At 42.1% G+C, this 15,058-nt stretch overlaps 1 long non-coding RNA gene across 1 annotated transcript; it reads left to right on the top strand.

The window, feature by feature from the left end:
• Positions 1 to 2,133: 2,133 nt before the first annotated feature.
• On the top strand, positions 2,134 to 14,902 carry LOC102967493. The gene is made up of 4 exons (XR_006208609.1): positions 2,134 to 2,226; positions 5,962 to 6,082; positions 12,589 to 12,715; positions 13,323 to 14,902. It is a non-coding gene; the product is annotated as an uncharacterized LOC102967493 (long non-coding RNA).
• The last annotated feature ends 156 nt before the right edge of the window (positions 14,903 to 15,058 follow it).

The raw sequence follows: 15,058 nt of genomic DNA, 5'->3' as shown, positions 1-15,058 counted from the left end.
GGTTTAGGGCCAAGGCTTTCCGGAGAGGAGACTGCAGAGGCCTCGGCCAACATCATCCAGGTGCTGAACTTTCTGGAAGCTTGGCCAGTGTGCCCTGCGAAGTCCAGTAAACCACAGTATTCGGGAAGGCCACGTCAGGCCTGGAGGAACCATCCTTGAGGGAGTGGGTGGGAATGGGGGGCAAAAGGTGGCTCTTGCCAGCAGGATGCCAGCTCCTAAGGCGGCGAGGGGAGGGGAGGGAAGGAGGTGGAGAAGGGAGAGAACCTGACAGAAACATGGTCTTCTAGACCACCCGGAACACCTGGACCACCCAGGCCGAGGCTTGGAACTGCGTGGCCAACTGGCTAGAAAGTCCGGGAGGAGGGAGTGGATCTTCCAGAAAGCCTATCTTAGAAAGTACCACGAACTGGGGTCTCTCAGGACAGCCGGCAGCCCTGTGGCCGGCGGAGTCCACACCCACGCCGCCCCCACTTGCTCGGCCTGTGCTCTCGCTTCCAAAAAACGGATCATATGCGGGGCTGGAGGAAGAGTGGGGAAGCTGCGCGGCGGACACGCGGGCATGAGTGATTAATTAAAGGGAAACCACATCCGACAAGAAAAGAGTTTTCTGAAAGGAGCCGAGTCTGAGAGGAGCTCCCGATCCTGCAGCTGTGAGCCAGACGGATCCACCAGCTGCCAGGCTCTCCCCACGCAGCAGAGGACACGCGCTGGGGCCGCTGGTCTAGAGAAGAGGACCTGGCTTGTGAAAACTGTGTGCTTAAAAAAAAAAAAAAAAAAAAAAAAGCTCAAGGTTAAATGTTTTCGGGTTAGGCCTGGGACTGGGGGAAGTGGCTGGGGTGATCTCTAGGCTTTCCCCTGGCTGCGGTCCTCCACAGGGGCGTTAGGTATAGCACCTGCCCAGCAGGGATCAGCTAAGCTCACTTGTGGTTCTCAGTTTATACAGCAGAAACCCAGGTTAGTAAGCCAAGCACAGCCAGCTTTGAGTCTAGACATGATTGTGATAGAGACAAAGATTTAAGATCAGGAAGTTTCAGATCCAAGCAAAACGCACACTTGCCCACATTTTTCTCTTTCCTTCCACCCCTATGGTTTTGGAAAAATCCTATGAGAGCAACATTGCCAACAAATAAAGAAAGAATGCTACTTGCTTGATATCATTTTTTATTAAAATACCCTCAGCCTGTTTAGGATTAAGTACAAAATGCAGTTTATAATTGTAGGTAGTTTTTAAAATTCTTGTAATTGTAGGCTTCTGATAATTTCCTTGGCCAGAATATAGTTGGGAAGATTCTAACCAGGAATGATTTGTGTTTCTTTGCCGTATAAGAACAACCTATCCCACCTCCCCTCACAGTGAGTCAGGAAATTTAAAAGCCTAGATTTCAAAGTACGGAGCTGTTTTCCTTGCATAGAAATGGGCAAAGTCATCTGAATTTGCAGACTGCTGCGACATTTTTTTTGTTCAGGCTAGGCCTCAGGTTTAGAGGCAATCAATGCTTTATTTATTTTTTCTAGAAGTGGGTGTGTATAATATTCTGATGACAAGCAAGGGAGACCTTCCTGCTCCTTCGTGGTGATTCCGAAATCCTCCCTCTTCTCTCTCCAGCTGCTTATTGAGGCAGCCCTAAAGAGGAGGCTTTGGTTTAGGGTACTGTTTTGTTTTTGAGATTTAATACTGCCTATATTTCATCTCACCACACTGGTTTCAATAACATATAAAAGATATGATATTTAATAATCAAATTCATTCCCTTGACCTAAAGATGAGATTATTATACGAAGAAAATAAAAATGATGCTTAGGAGAATGAGAAGTTCCATCGAATCTACACATCCCTCGGAATCGTAACACTTTGGCTTAAGCTGCTGTGTGGGCCTGTTCCCTAGGTGGGCTCAACAGACGCGAGACAATCCGAGAAAGGAGGTGTGAAAATGACGTCATAAGTCTGAATTTCTGCCCCGCGTGAGTCAGCTTGGCGTTTCGGACTTACTCCTTGGCTACGCCTTCCGGGCGCTCCCCTGTAACCCGCGAGCGCGGTGCCCGGGGCGGGCGGTTCCGGCCCCGCGGGCGGCGGCGAGGCGGGTGGGCCGCGCAGGGAGTGCGGCCTGGGCTTGGAAGGCGGGGGAGGGGAACTTTAACCGGCACAGTTCGGAATCCGGAATTGCTAGCGCCCCTCTCTGGGTTTTAGGAGGGTCGGGCCGCGAAGGACCCCGGAGCTTAACCTTCGTGAGTTTTCCGATAAATTCACTTTGCGGTTTTCGGCGTTGTCTGTTTTGCTGCACAGGTCCCTGCTAGGGCGGCCACCAAACCGCTCCGGCCTGCGTGGAAGCCAGCTAGCTCTACGAGGCGCGGGGTCCGCGTGGACGCGCCCCTTGGGCAGGGACGACACTCCGCGTAATCACGAATAGCCTGCAGTTTAGGACTTTGTTTTTAGGAAGATTTCCTCGAAGGTCTGCGTGGCGAGACCCGGGCGTGAGCGCCTCCAACCCGGAGCCAGGGGCTTCGACCGGCTCCCCCCGCTTCTCGCCCCGCGGCCCGGGAGCGCTGCTCGGACCAGGGCCCGGAGGGCTGTGAGGACTGCGCGGCAGGCCGCGCCCCGCAGTCCCAGTCTCCCGGCGCGGGTCGGGACCCGCTGCAGTTGCTCTTGTGCCCCACGAGTCTTGGCAACAAGGGCGCAATGTCAAGATCGCACTTACAGCCCAGCCCTCGAGCCGGGGCCTGCTCCCGCCTCCCGCTGGGGAGGCGCCGGGCGCTGCGGACTCAGGGCCCCCGCCGAGGGCGCGCTTCTCCGGATTCGCGCCGCACGGTTAGCCTGGGGGTTGGGAGAGAGGGTAGTAAACAAGATCTTTCCCCGGACGGGAAGCCCCCCCTGCGCGCCGAACCAGGCCGGGTAAACAGGGCACGCAAACGCTCTAGGGAACAGGCAGCCCAGGGACTTTGCTGGCAGCCGCCTACGCCGGCCAAATGGAGTGAGTTCCAGGTTTAAACCAGATCTCAAGCTTGGCTGTTTAGCTGATGGACTCAGCTTCCACTTTTACGAAGCAAATCAAAATTCGGGTGGAAAAGGCTAAAGGAGTCTCCCTCTTTCTCCAAAGAGGGGGCTGTACACCCCCCAGACTTCACACTGCCTGCACTATCAATGAAACGTTTATTTTGTGGAATATGTTAGAATAAATCACAACAAAAGCTGTAATTGAAAAAAAAATCGAGATATTTTTGTCACTGTCCATATACACATTATGTGCTTGCGGGTTGTATCAGTCTGTGAACAGATAGATACATAGATATAGATATAGATATATAGATATAGATAGATATAGATATAGATATAGATATAGATATAGATATAGATATAGATATAGATATAGATATAGATATAGATATATTTGCTGGAGTGTATGCTGTGGACTTAAGTTTGCATTCTAAAACTCAGAGAAAATAGTCATAGATCCCATCATATATGCCCTGTTTGAGCATGCTGGCCTTCCCAAAGGCCCATTAAAATGCTATTTTCTTTTATTTAGAACCTCCAAAACAGGAGCAAAGTGTGCTTTTAGAATGAATCTACTCTACATGTAAAAAAAAAAAAAATGACGTGTGTAAATTGTATTTACAATGGAGTGTTTACAATTCACTTCTTTCTCTAATGTGACCTGACTTTGGGGCTTGGAGGTCTCTCTTTGTGCAGGGGCCTTTAGGCAGAGTCGTTCTTGGCTCTTAGAGTAGTACCTGATACTGTAAAATGCTAAATCTGGACAGATTTACACAAAACAGAAGCTGTAATCTCACCCTTAAAATTCCAGCTGAACAGCTTTAGGGATTTTTCTATGTTGCAGACCCCATGAATGTTTTTCCAGGTTGAGTGGTTGAGCCTTAGACTATGATGGTTCAACCAAAAATCGTGACGTTAGACACAGAAACGAGATGTGTCATCAGGTTGTTGGTGTTTTGTTTTGGTTTGGTTTTTATAGTATCCACATTGTGGCACAAAGGTATTTTATTTTGAAAGATACAGCTACTATCACTTTGATGAAACAGTGCATAGATACATGATGGAAACTCAGAAATGAATTTTGCATGTAAGAAAGGTGGGTTGTTTTATGTCTGGTCCTTGACTTGAAATTGTCTTTATGGGGTTTTCTTTTCCCTAAACAATATTTTTATGAAGACAAGAAATAAAGAAGGTATTCAAGACCATTTTTCCAGACAGCATCTGAATGAAACTTATTTCTTCCCGTTGAGATAGGCATGGATTTTCCTCTAACTTGAAAATACATGACTGCTATTTACTGTGGTAGAAAAACCACTCAGAAAACTGCTTTCCTCTACTGCTAGTGAAAAGTATGTTGCATTCCCCACCGCCCCCCCTCATCCCCAATGAAACCCAGAATTCTTTAACTGTATTGCCAGGTATATCACCATTAATACATAGCCTGTAAGTGCCTTTTGGGGATATGGGAAACTCCTCGGGTAGGTCCTGGCTGCACAGAGTTATTCTTTAAGCAGCACAAATATGCTTCAGGACATAAAGTGTGAGAAAAGACTCAAGTCAGATACGTATGTACATTATCACAGTTAGGGCAGAGAATACACTAAAAATAATGCTCCCTGTTGCTAAATCCATTCATAGCTGGTAAGATAATTAAGGACCTTCCGTTCTATGTAAACGGAGTCACATTTATGTATAAAACTTGGTGCAACAATGGCACGTACCTCCAAAGCACCCAAGAAGCCTGAAATAGTTACGGTATGCCCTATATCTCCCTTCCCCTACAGGTCTTGCTTATGGAGAATAGTGGAAAGTACAATGTACTGAGTTAAACAAATATTTAATTTGCTCCACATCCAAAGCAAATCAGGTTTCAGGCCAACATATGGGCTCCAGCTTAGAGCTGGAGACATAGCCTCAGGTTGGGTCTGGGGGTGAGTGATGTCTATGGTCATTGTCGGAGGTTCTGGCTGCTCTGAAAAGACTCTGGGTCACCACCTTCCCAAGGAGTGTGGAGAGACTGCGTTCTGCTTCATTCTAGAACCCATCACAGGTTAGAGCTCTCTGAGGTAGGCCCAAGATGGTTGATCTAGATTTAGCATTTAACTTCTTATTTGTCTGGCTGAGTTCCTTTAGGGCAGGCATGGCAATTTACTGATTTGGGGTTCCCCACATTTAGCACCACGTCTGGAACACGGTAATCACTTGATACAGATCTGATCAATCACTTACATTGTAAATGAAGAAGATCCCCTAAGTTAGGGTCTTTGGGTCTTTAGGTGACTGCAGAGCATCTAGAGATGTGCCGTGCTAAAGTAGCCACTAGCCATATGTGCCCAGTGGTGTTCGGAATGTGGCTAGACCAATTGGTTGGAACTGTAAGTATGAAATACATACCGGATCCTGAAGACTTAGTGTGAAGAAAAGAATGTAAGATATCTCATTAACAATTTTTATGTTCATTATATAATAATACCATAAATAATACCCCAATATATTGGGATAATTAAAATAGACTTGCGGTAGGCTACTTTTAAGATGACCCCCAAGGAGCGCCTGGGTGGCTCAGTCGGTTGAGTGTCCAACTTCGGCTCAGGTCATGATCTCGCGGTCCGTGAGTTCGAGCCCCGCGTCAGGCTCTGTGCTGACAGCTCAGAGCCTGGAGCCTGTTTCAGATTCTGTGTCTCCCTCTCTCTCTGATCCTCCCCCGTACATGCTTTGTCTCTCTCTGTCTCAAAAATAAATAAATGTTAAAAAAAAAAAAGATGACCCCCAATAACCCATAAGTGTAATTCCTTCCCCTAGAATGTAGGCTGGACTTAATGGGTCAATTCTAACAGAAAAAAAGGCAAGAGTGATAGAATGTAACTTCCAAGATGAGGTTACAAATCTACAAAATGCAAAATGCAGCTTTTATCTTGGGTGCTCCTTCCTCCCTACGTTAGCTTGTGCCCTCTCTACTTCTATCTCAGAGCACAGTCACCAGTAAAGAACAGACTCTCATGCAGAAGATGCCAAATGAAGACAAGAGTCCCTGGAGGATGAGAAGTCGCGTGGAGGAGAGGTGAGGCACGTCAGCCAACAACCAGCCATGTGAGTGATATTTCTTGGAAGCAGACCCTCCTGCCCCAGTCAATGTAGCCCAGCTGATAGCCTGACTACAAACTGAGGAGGAACCCTGAGCCAGAACTCTCCAGCTAAACCACTCGTGCAGAGCAACTGTAAAATAATAAATGTTTGTTTCAAGCTAGGTTTGGGGGGTAATTTGTTACACAGCAATAAATAACCAATGCACAATTATGAAAATTAATTTCCCTTTTTAATTTTTACAATGTGGCTACTAGAGAATTCTAAATGGCACGTGTGGCTCACATTGCATTTCTGTTGGACAACACTGGTCTCTGTGACTCACATGGGACACAGGTGCTCCAGATTTAATTTAGGATTCTAGGGAGCTGGGCTCTAATTTACGATATAGAAAACCATGAAATAATTAGGTGTAAATCCTTTTTTTTGTTTTGCTTTTTGAGAGAGAGAGAGAGTTGGTGGTGGGGGTTGGGATGGGGCAAAGGGAGAGAGAGAGAGAGAGAGAGAGAGAAAATCTTAAGCAGGCTCCTCCCTGAGTGTGGAGCTTGGTCTCACGACCCTGAGATCATGACCTGAGCCAAAATCAAGAGTCAGACACTTAACCGATTTAGGTATAAATCTTACAAAATATGTTAAAATCTATAATCCGTTGGCTACACCAATTTGTGATCTTTCCTTATTAAACAACTATGGATTGAGAGTTAAGAGTTAATCTATGCTTGATTTAGCCTCTACATAGTTAGAAACTGTACCCAGAGAGACTGCTTTAATGTCCCTTCCAGCTCTAACATTTTAGGATTCAACAACTGCTCATTTCAGCATTCTCTTGTTACAAGGAGCAATGGTGATGCTGGTGATAGGAGGTTCAGTATTTCTTATGGTATTGAACCAACATTAACAGCTCCACTTTTCCAAAATAGGAAAGAATGTGGCCAGTGGATCAAGGTGAGGAGTAGACAGTCTGAGACAAAGGGGCGCTCGCCAGCACCCCTCTGGTTGCTCCCACAGGCCTCTGCACCCCTCCACAGCCTTTCCTGGAGTACTTGAACCTCTATTCTTCACCACTCCTAACTTCTATAACACCAGAAAAATTGTGTTTTCATTTAGGAGTTTTGTAGCTAAACTGAGAGTTGGGAAGAAATGAACTTAGCTTTCTATTTATTTGTATTTGCAGAACCACAGAGAAGCAAGGTGATAATTAGAAAAACATTTTAGAAAACCCTATTTTCTACTGGATTTTATTTTCCCAGTACAGTGACAAGTTCTCCTAAGTTTTCAATGGCTAAACATATCAGTTTCCATCTTTTGACCAGAAGGCCACTCATTTGAGTCTCTTTTTGCTCTGGCTATTTATAGATAATCACAGAATAAGAGCATGTTACAAAATGAACATCATCTTCTGTGCTTCTCTTCTACATTTAACTAAGAAAGGCTTTTCATAGGTCTTCTTTGCATTTTATTCTGACACCGTGATTGCAGATGTAATTAATACATAGCACTTCAAAGAGAGATGATTTTCTATAGCAACATTTTGACCAAAAGTAGATGGTCTTTTAAAAGGCTATCATTGATAGTTTATATCACTTAAAAGTGACCTTTGATGGGGGCACCTCGGTGGCATAGCTGGTTAAACGACCAACTCTTGATCTTGACTCAGGGCATGATCTCATAGTTTGTGAGTTTGAGCCCCACATCAGTCTTGTTCTGGTGGCGTGGGGCCTGCTTGGGATTCTGTCTCTCTACTGTTTGTGCTCTATCTCTCAAAATACATAAACTTAAAAAAAAAAAAAAAAAGCGACCGTTGATAAATGTTGCTGAAAATATTCCAGGTTTGGATTTATTGGGTGATTAAGTGACGGTCAGCGACTACTACACAGGCCATCATTCCATAAATATCCGTGATAGTGGCTGCTCTGAAGTTTTGTATAATAAAGTCAAACAGGCTGCTAGTATATAAATTAGCAATACTTTGGCAGATGGCATTTATTGTTTTGTTATATTTATTTCTAGCAGGTCTTTAATTTCCAAATTTTTGTAACGATTGTAGTGGATTTTAGACTTTCCTTTAGAGGTGAGTTTTGATCCTATGAAGGACAAATTGTATTCAGACAATTACAAATCAGAGCTCTATCTTAAGTGACAATTTCAATTCTAGATTATGATTTTCAATTTTCTAAATCTACATAACTTTTTCCTAAAATTATTATTAGTGTTTGTCTAAGTATACAAAATAAGAAAATCAGCCATTTCAGATGACACCAAAGCTTTACCAAGTTTTCAAAATAATAGGATTAAAATCGTGTGTGTGCTATTCTGTTTTCCATAGACGCTAACTCAGACATTGTGTCACAGAACTAAGCAAGTTGGCTTTCCAAACATACTGAACAGATGCTTTTGATAACTTTCTGAAATCAGTAATGAACATCACAGCGTGTTAGACTATGCTTATTTAAGTGAAGGTCTTAGAAGTGATGGTTCTTAGTTTTGTGTTTTTATTCTCATTTTAAAACCAATCTTCTGTGCTTTGGCATTTCATATTAAGCAACATTCACCCAAATCTTGGAGAGCTTTCCCCACCCCCCACATTTGCAGGCACAGTGTAAAAAAAAATTTTTTTTAACATCAAATTTGCCATTGTTTTATTTATTTATTTTATTTTATTATTTTTTAATTGTATTTTTTTATTTTTTTAAATTTACACCCAAATTAGTTAGCATATAGTGCAACAATGATTTCAGGAGTAGATTCCTTAGTGCCCCTTACCCATTTAGCCCATCTCCCCTCCCACAACCCCTCCCGTAACCCCCAGTTTGTTCTCCATATTTATGGGTCTCTTCTGTTTTGTCCGCTTCCCTGTTTTTTTATTATTTTTGTGTTCCTTCCCTTATGTTCATCTGTTTTGTCTCTTAAAGTCCTCATATGAGTGAAGTCATATGATTTTTGTCTCTCTGACTAATTTCACTTAGCATCATACCCTCCAGTTCCAAACATGTAGTTGCAAATGCCAAGATTTCATTCTTTTTGATTGCTGAGTAATAGTCCATTGTATATATATACCACATCTTCTTTATCCATGCATCCATCGATGGACATTTGGGCTCTTTCCATACTTAGACTATTGTTGCTAGTGCTGCTATAAACATGGGGGTGCATGTGTCCCTTCGAAACAGCATACCTATAAAAAAAAAAAAAAAGAAACAGCATACCTATATCCCGTGGATAAATACCTAGTAGTGCAATTGCTGGGTTTTAGGGTAGTTTTATTTTTAGTGTTTTGAGGAATCTCCATACTGCTTTCCAGAGTGGCTGCACCAGCTTGCATTCCCCCCTGCAAAAAAAAAAAAAAAAAATTTTTTTTTTTTTTTTTTTTTTTTTTTTTTTTTAAGTAAAGAAGGCCATTACTTTACCAGTGAGATTCTATTACTTTCTTCAGGGAATGATGATTTATATTATAAAGGTTTAGAACCTGGAATTTTATATCTTTGGCTCTTGGAAACCAATCAAACCATTCTCAGGCCTTTGCCTCCTCTTTAATCCTCCTCCTTCTCCCCCGCTTCCTTCTCCTCATCCACCTCCTAGACCATCTCCCATCCTTCCCCAGCCACATACGATCTCATTATTCTTCATGCTCTGTAGCTCTCCCTCCAAGGCAGACCCTCTATCTTTGGTGCTTCTGCAACATCAGCAGACCTGTTCCAGTTGCTGAGCTTTAGATTAATCCAGCCTCTGGTGAATAATCCTGTGGCTTTCTCCTTGCCCCCTCCTCCTTCTCCCACCCATGCCATGCTCAGCTGCTTGATAGGATGCTCTCTCTTCCTCTCTTCTTTGCTGATGCCAAAGAGGACTCACAAGGGGCTTGCCAGAGAGACCCAGCTTCGGCCAAGGAAAGCGCTTACAGCGCAAGGAGAGGAAGAGGAAGCTCTTCTTAGGACTTATATTAATGTTAGAAAGAAGGAAAAGAGTTGACACGCAGTTTTCAATGTGTGCGGGATGCTTCCAGTTGTCTTTCCTAAGCCCTGCCTGCTACTGCCCCAATGTCCCCAAGGCACTCCCACGTAATTTGCTGTTACCAGCCATGCAAATATTTTTCTAATTCCCAATTCAAACTCAGCTTCACAAACAGGTGCCTTTTAGTCCAATCAGGATAAAATACACATGCGGCTATTATTCTCTTGCTTTGAAAAGGTGACAAAGGGCATAAGGGGCTATTAGGCCAGGCTGTCACTGGGTAATTTGCCACGAGCCTCTGTGTGGATCCAGACCCTCCCTTTGTTTGGGATCCAGCACGTGATTCCTGCAGATGACTGACAAGGGCAGACTTGTAACAACGTTATTTCAGGAGGATAATAACCAGCCCTCATAAATTCCCTTTTTAATAGTTAATTGCAGGTTGTAGGCTATTAACAATGACTTTATTTTACATCACAAAAGAAAATAGTTTCTTGTTACTGCTAGTCTCTAAAACCACTTTGAGACATTATAGTACCCTTGGAGAAAACCTAGCCTTTCATGAAATGAATCATAAATAGTTGAGTTAAGAAAACCACTGTGAAATAGGAAAAGAGAAGAAGGGAGGAGAAAAAAGAAATATCTGTCTGAGATACAGAAGAGATGTTCTAGAAGGAGCTGCTTCCATGCAAATAAAATTTTAACCCAACTTTCTTTCTTTTTTTTTTTAATTATTTTTTTATTTTCTATTAACCCAACTTTCATAGCCACCCTTCTAAGTCTTACTTCCCTGGGTGATAAGTGAAATTAAGCACAGAAATATCTAACAGCTTTAAGCCTTAACTATGTAGAGAAAATGAAAACGAGTCAGGAAGGAGCTCATTCTGAGCTTTGTATAAGGAGCCCTGGGTTTCGTTTCATTTCTTGTTCTGTTGGGGGTACATCACTTTGTTACTGATTCCTGGCAGTAAAAGAGAGACATTACAATTTTCATTAAAACTCTCATACTCTCTTAGGATTTTTACATCTTGACTTCAAGTTATGCCACAAGAGATCTTCACCATTGTGAGCTCTTTTAAGTTTCAGACCATGCAGCAATACCTATGCTGTAAATGGCCATCAAGAAATAGAAAATAATCTTATAGACATTTAATTAGAGGAGACAGTTTATAGGAGCATGTATGTCTATTTCTCTTTTCCTTTAAAAATACGTTGGCTTTAATAGGAAAAATGCATAAGCCCAGAAATATCTTTTTGAAAAGCAATTCTTGTAAAACACACATAGAGTTAAAACCATGCAAGTCAGGTACATATGTGACTAATCATATTTTTGATATATCTCTCTGCCTAATCATTAACTTTAAATGCCATATAAGAATTTGTAATCCACAGTAAATTATTTCATAGAAATAATTTAAGAGGGCTGCTAATGTGAAACATTCTAGTTTCCACCAGCAGTTTGCTGCCAAACGTTGTAGAAAAAAAAAAAAAGAATCCCAGATATAAGTTGACATAAATTATATTGAATATAAATCTCTGATGATCAAGTGGTGGTTAGAGATTATTGCATTTAGAAGATAGGGAAAAAACATATTAAACACCATGAAGTCTTTCCAGGGTCCATTTTGCTTATTAGGAAACTGGATCTTTAAAAATCCCCTCAAAGCCTTTTAACTTTTTTGTTTAATACCCTAGACTCCATGTTGTACATTTCAAAATATATTGTAACAGTTAAGTTTATTGAGCAGAGAAAATAGAGGGGAAATTATATTTTAATTACCAGGGAGACTGCCTAAGCTCTATTTTTAAAATGTGAGTTAGAAAATTTAGCTTTCAAAGTAAAACCTTTAACTTTTTTCAAATGTTCTTCTCATAGTATCCGTTTTGCAGAAAAAAAAAATCAGAATAACTGAAAGTGATAATTATCCAAATAGTAGTTATGAGAGGTTTCCCCCCGCCTTTCAGATTCCTAGGTTTTTTGCAAAGCTGGAAACATTTGAGTGGAAATAATGTTCAGATTATAAAAAGCAGCAGCACATGAGTGAAATCAGGCAGAATTGGCCTGACAGGGGGTCAGAAACCAGAAACAGTGACACGTAGCCACTCAAATGGCAACATTAGTCAGGTAGAAATCCATAATTAGCTGAAGTTTTTTTGAGTTTAAAGGATTACTATAAAGTACAGAAGGAAAATAGTAAGTCTGGTTTTGAGAAAATTAATTCTCTTTCCAAATCTTCATCCTTTCCTTCAAGATGTGACTCCAAAGAAAGACAATTACGTCAAAGAAGGTTAGAGGCCTAATTCTGAACACTGCCTTTTAAGCACATTCTAGAAACCTATTAGACATCATGTAAACTGTAGACAGCGGCGTTTCTACGACCCCAATACTAAACATCTGTACACCAGCTTCTTGGGAGCAGAAATGGAGACATATGCATTTAACATATTCCAAGAATATAGTCACAAGGGAAAATCTACCTTTCACCATATATGGCCATTGTGCAACTCTATCCAAGAACTCAATGCAGATATTTATGTAATATCTCTACTCCTTCTCCCCGCAGGTTGGCAGAGATTTAAGGAAATTCTTTGGGGAGGCCCCTGCAAAGTCCGTCTTCTAAAATATGAATGGTGTTGATGGAAAAAGCTGAAAAGCTTTTTTTGAGCATGAATCGGACTACCACCATGTGGGTATGTCAGAGAGTTTTTTATCAATCTTTCTAAAAATACCTATGGATATAAAATGTGTAGTTATTACGCATACATTAAAAACCTTTGGTTTGTGCTGGAGTTGTTTGTTTTCGGTAACCTGTGATCTTGATCCGTTCCTTTGGGGAGTAGCTCAGTATGCACTCAGATTCTAGTAATGGAAAAGAGGAGCCATGGGATAAAGTGAATAGTGGGTGATATTTTATAAGTCAGTTTAAGTGACTTTGGGAAATTGTCCAACGTGGCTAGATTAACACCTTGCTGATTATTAAGGGGGAGAAATACAACAAAAGGACAGAGTTATTGCAGTAATAGTATTCCAAAGGAGACAGACTATTAAAAAAGAGACCATTTTTTCATGAGTATAATTTGCACAATTAAATCAATATAAAATTATCATGCTTGAGTGCAATGTAGTTAATGAACATATAGCAGGCATGATAATGCAGTCACATAAGAAACTGTGATGTTTTATTATAGAACTTTAATGGTATAGAACCTTAATGGAAGGGTGTGTCAGAAGGCTGGATTCTAATTCTACTCTGCTCTTCCTACCTTTCTGACCATGGCTAAATTCCTCGTCGGAAAGAAATGGAGGTGATAATATCCATCCTACCTCGCAGTTATTATGAAGATCAAATAAGAGAACAAATACAAAATTGCCTTGAAAACTGTCAAACGCTACAGAAGCACGAGATACTATGATTACCATGTTCTCAGCCATCTGCAATAATAGGATGTCATTTTCATGTCAGTGCTAATGTAGGACTCCCACTGGGAAAAGAAAAATCAAAAGAATGCTATTGCCTCCACTCACAGTCTCTGGAAGGAGCCCTCTGAGCTTGGAGGAAGGGCCATGCTCCCTCTGTAAGCATCACCCACTGCTCTGGACAGACACTGTGTGTCCAAGGTGTTCTCCAGGAGGAGGGGTGGCACGCTCATGCTTACAGAGAGGGCATGGCTCTACAAATCGTCCTCCACCTGCCGGTCTCTCATATATGTTAATAATCAAAATCTTCTCAACTTTGCAAACTGCCCGGATCGGAATATACTTTCGGATGATAGAGAAGTTTCAAATCGCCAATGCTGCCTGGCCTCTTCTCTCTGAATACAACGGTAGTGTATTTACTGCGTTTCTACTCTGCTCACCCTCCCTGCAAAATATATTATATTTAAAATGTTTTCAGTGACTTGTTACCCAGTAGTGACGTTAACCACAGGGTGCAGGGAGCAGGAGCAGGGAAAGGCCTTAAAAATGTTAATTATCTGGAGCATAGAGCTTAACATTCTGGACTCCAAGATGGTATTTAAGCCTATTTAGATTTTCTCCAAATTCTTTAAGGCTAATGCAACTTCTCAATGTATCTAGTAATCTCTAATTACTTGTGGAAATGGTAGATGTGAGAAGACCAGATTAAATCCATGGATAATCCCAAAATCTCATTTTAGCCAACAGCGTGGCTCTTTTCCCACCAAACCCAGTACCAGAAGGACCATTAAGAAGAGCTGAGTGGACTTTCAAGCTCCCTGCCCATCCCTCTGATGGAGATGTTAATGAATCAACCAAACTGCCAGAAAAGACGACAGCAGGAAGGAAAGTGAAAACTCAGGAGCCTGGGCCACTGCCAAGCTAGAAACGCAGACGCTGAGGAAATGGAAGGTACTGGAGGACTAACGTAAAGGAGCAACCCACAGGCCCACTCCTTGGGAGCACTACAGTTTCCAGAAGGTGGAGGGCCGTCTTATTTGGCAGTGCTGCCCCACCCAGATCACGTACTGTCTCCAGTGTGACCAGCTGGGTGTTCACCTGAGCTGAGCAAGAGTGAGCTGGAACCAGGAGCCTGGCTTTCTGGCTCACAGTACCAAGGTGCAGGCAATGGACTCGTCCAAGCACTCTCCTTACTTGAGCACGATTTGCTAACAGGATGAGGAAAGGGAGAAGAAAGACAAAGACTTTGTTTTTTAGGACAACTTTGTAAATCCCACTGGCCTACATTTTATTGGTTTCCTCCTCATGCTGCTTTCTATTTGATCTTTATCTATTTTGTTGGTTTATTAACATCATAACAGCAAGGTCTCACAATCCTTTTGAACCCCGGTGTAGTTTTAATGAACATAAAAACTGTCCATGGTCTCTAAGGGTTATTTGAAATTCCAAAATAAATAGCATCGGTGAAACAAATGTGCAAGTCATTTTAGAATAAAGTTTCCGAACAGATGAAATATTTTACGCAGCAATTTAATGTCCATCAGGTTAAAAAGAAAAAAACACCACAAAAATGCAGTTTGGTTTTTTGATAGCCCCGTTCCCTGACCCCACCGCCG

This window comes from Panthera tigris, chromosome A1 (assembly GCF_018350195.1).
Source record: "Panthera tigris isolate Pti1 chromosome A1, P.tigris_Pti1_mat1.1, whole genome shotgun sequence".
Lineage (NCBI taxonomy): Eukaryota > Metazoa > Chordata > Mammalia > Carnivora > Felidae > Panthera > Panthera tigris.
This window is presented reverse-complemented; position numbering and strand designations above follow the sequence as displayed.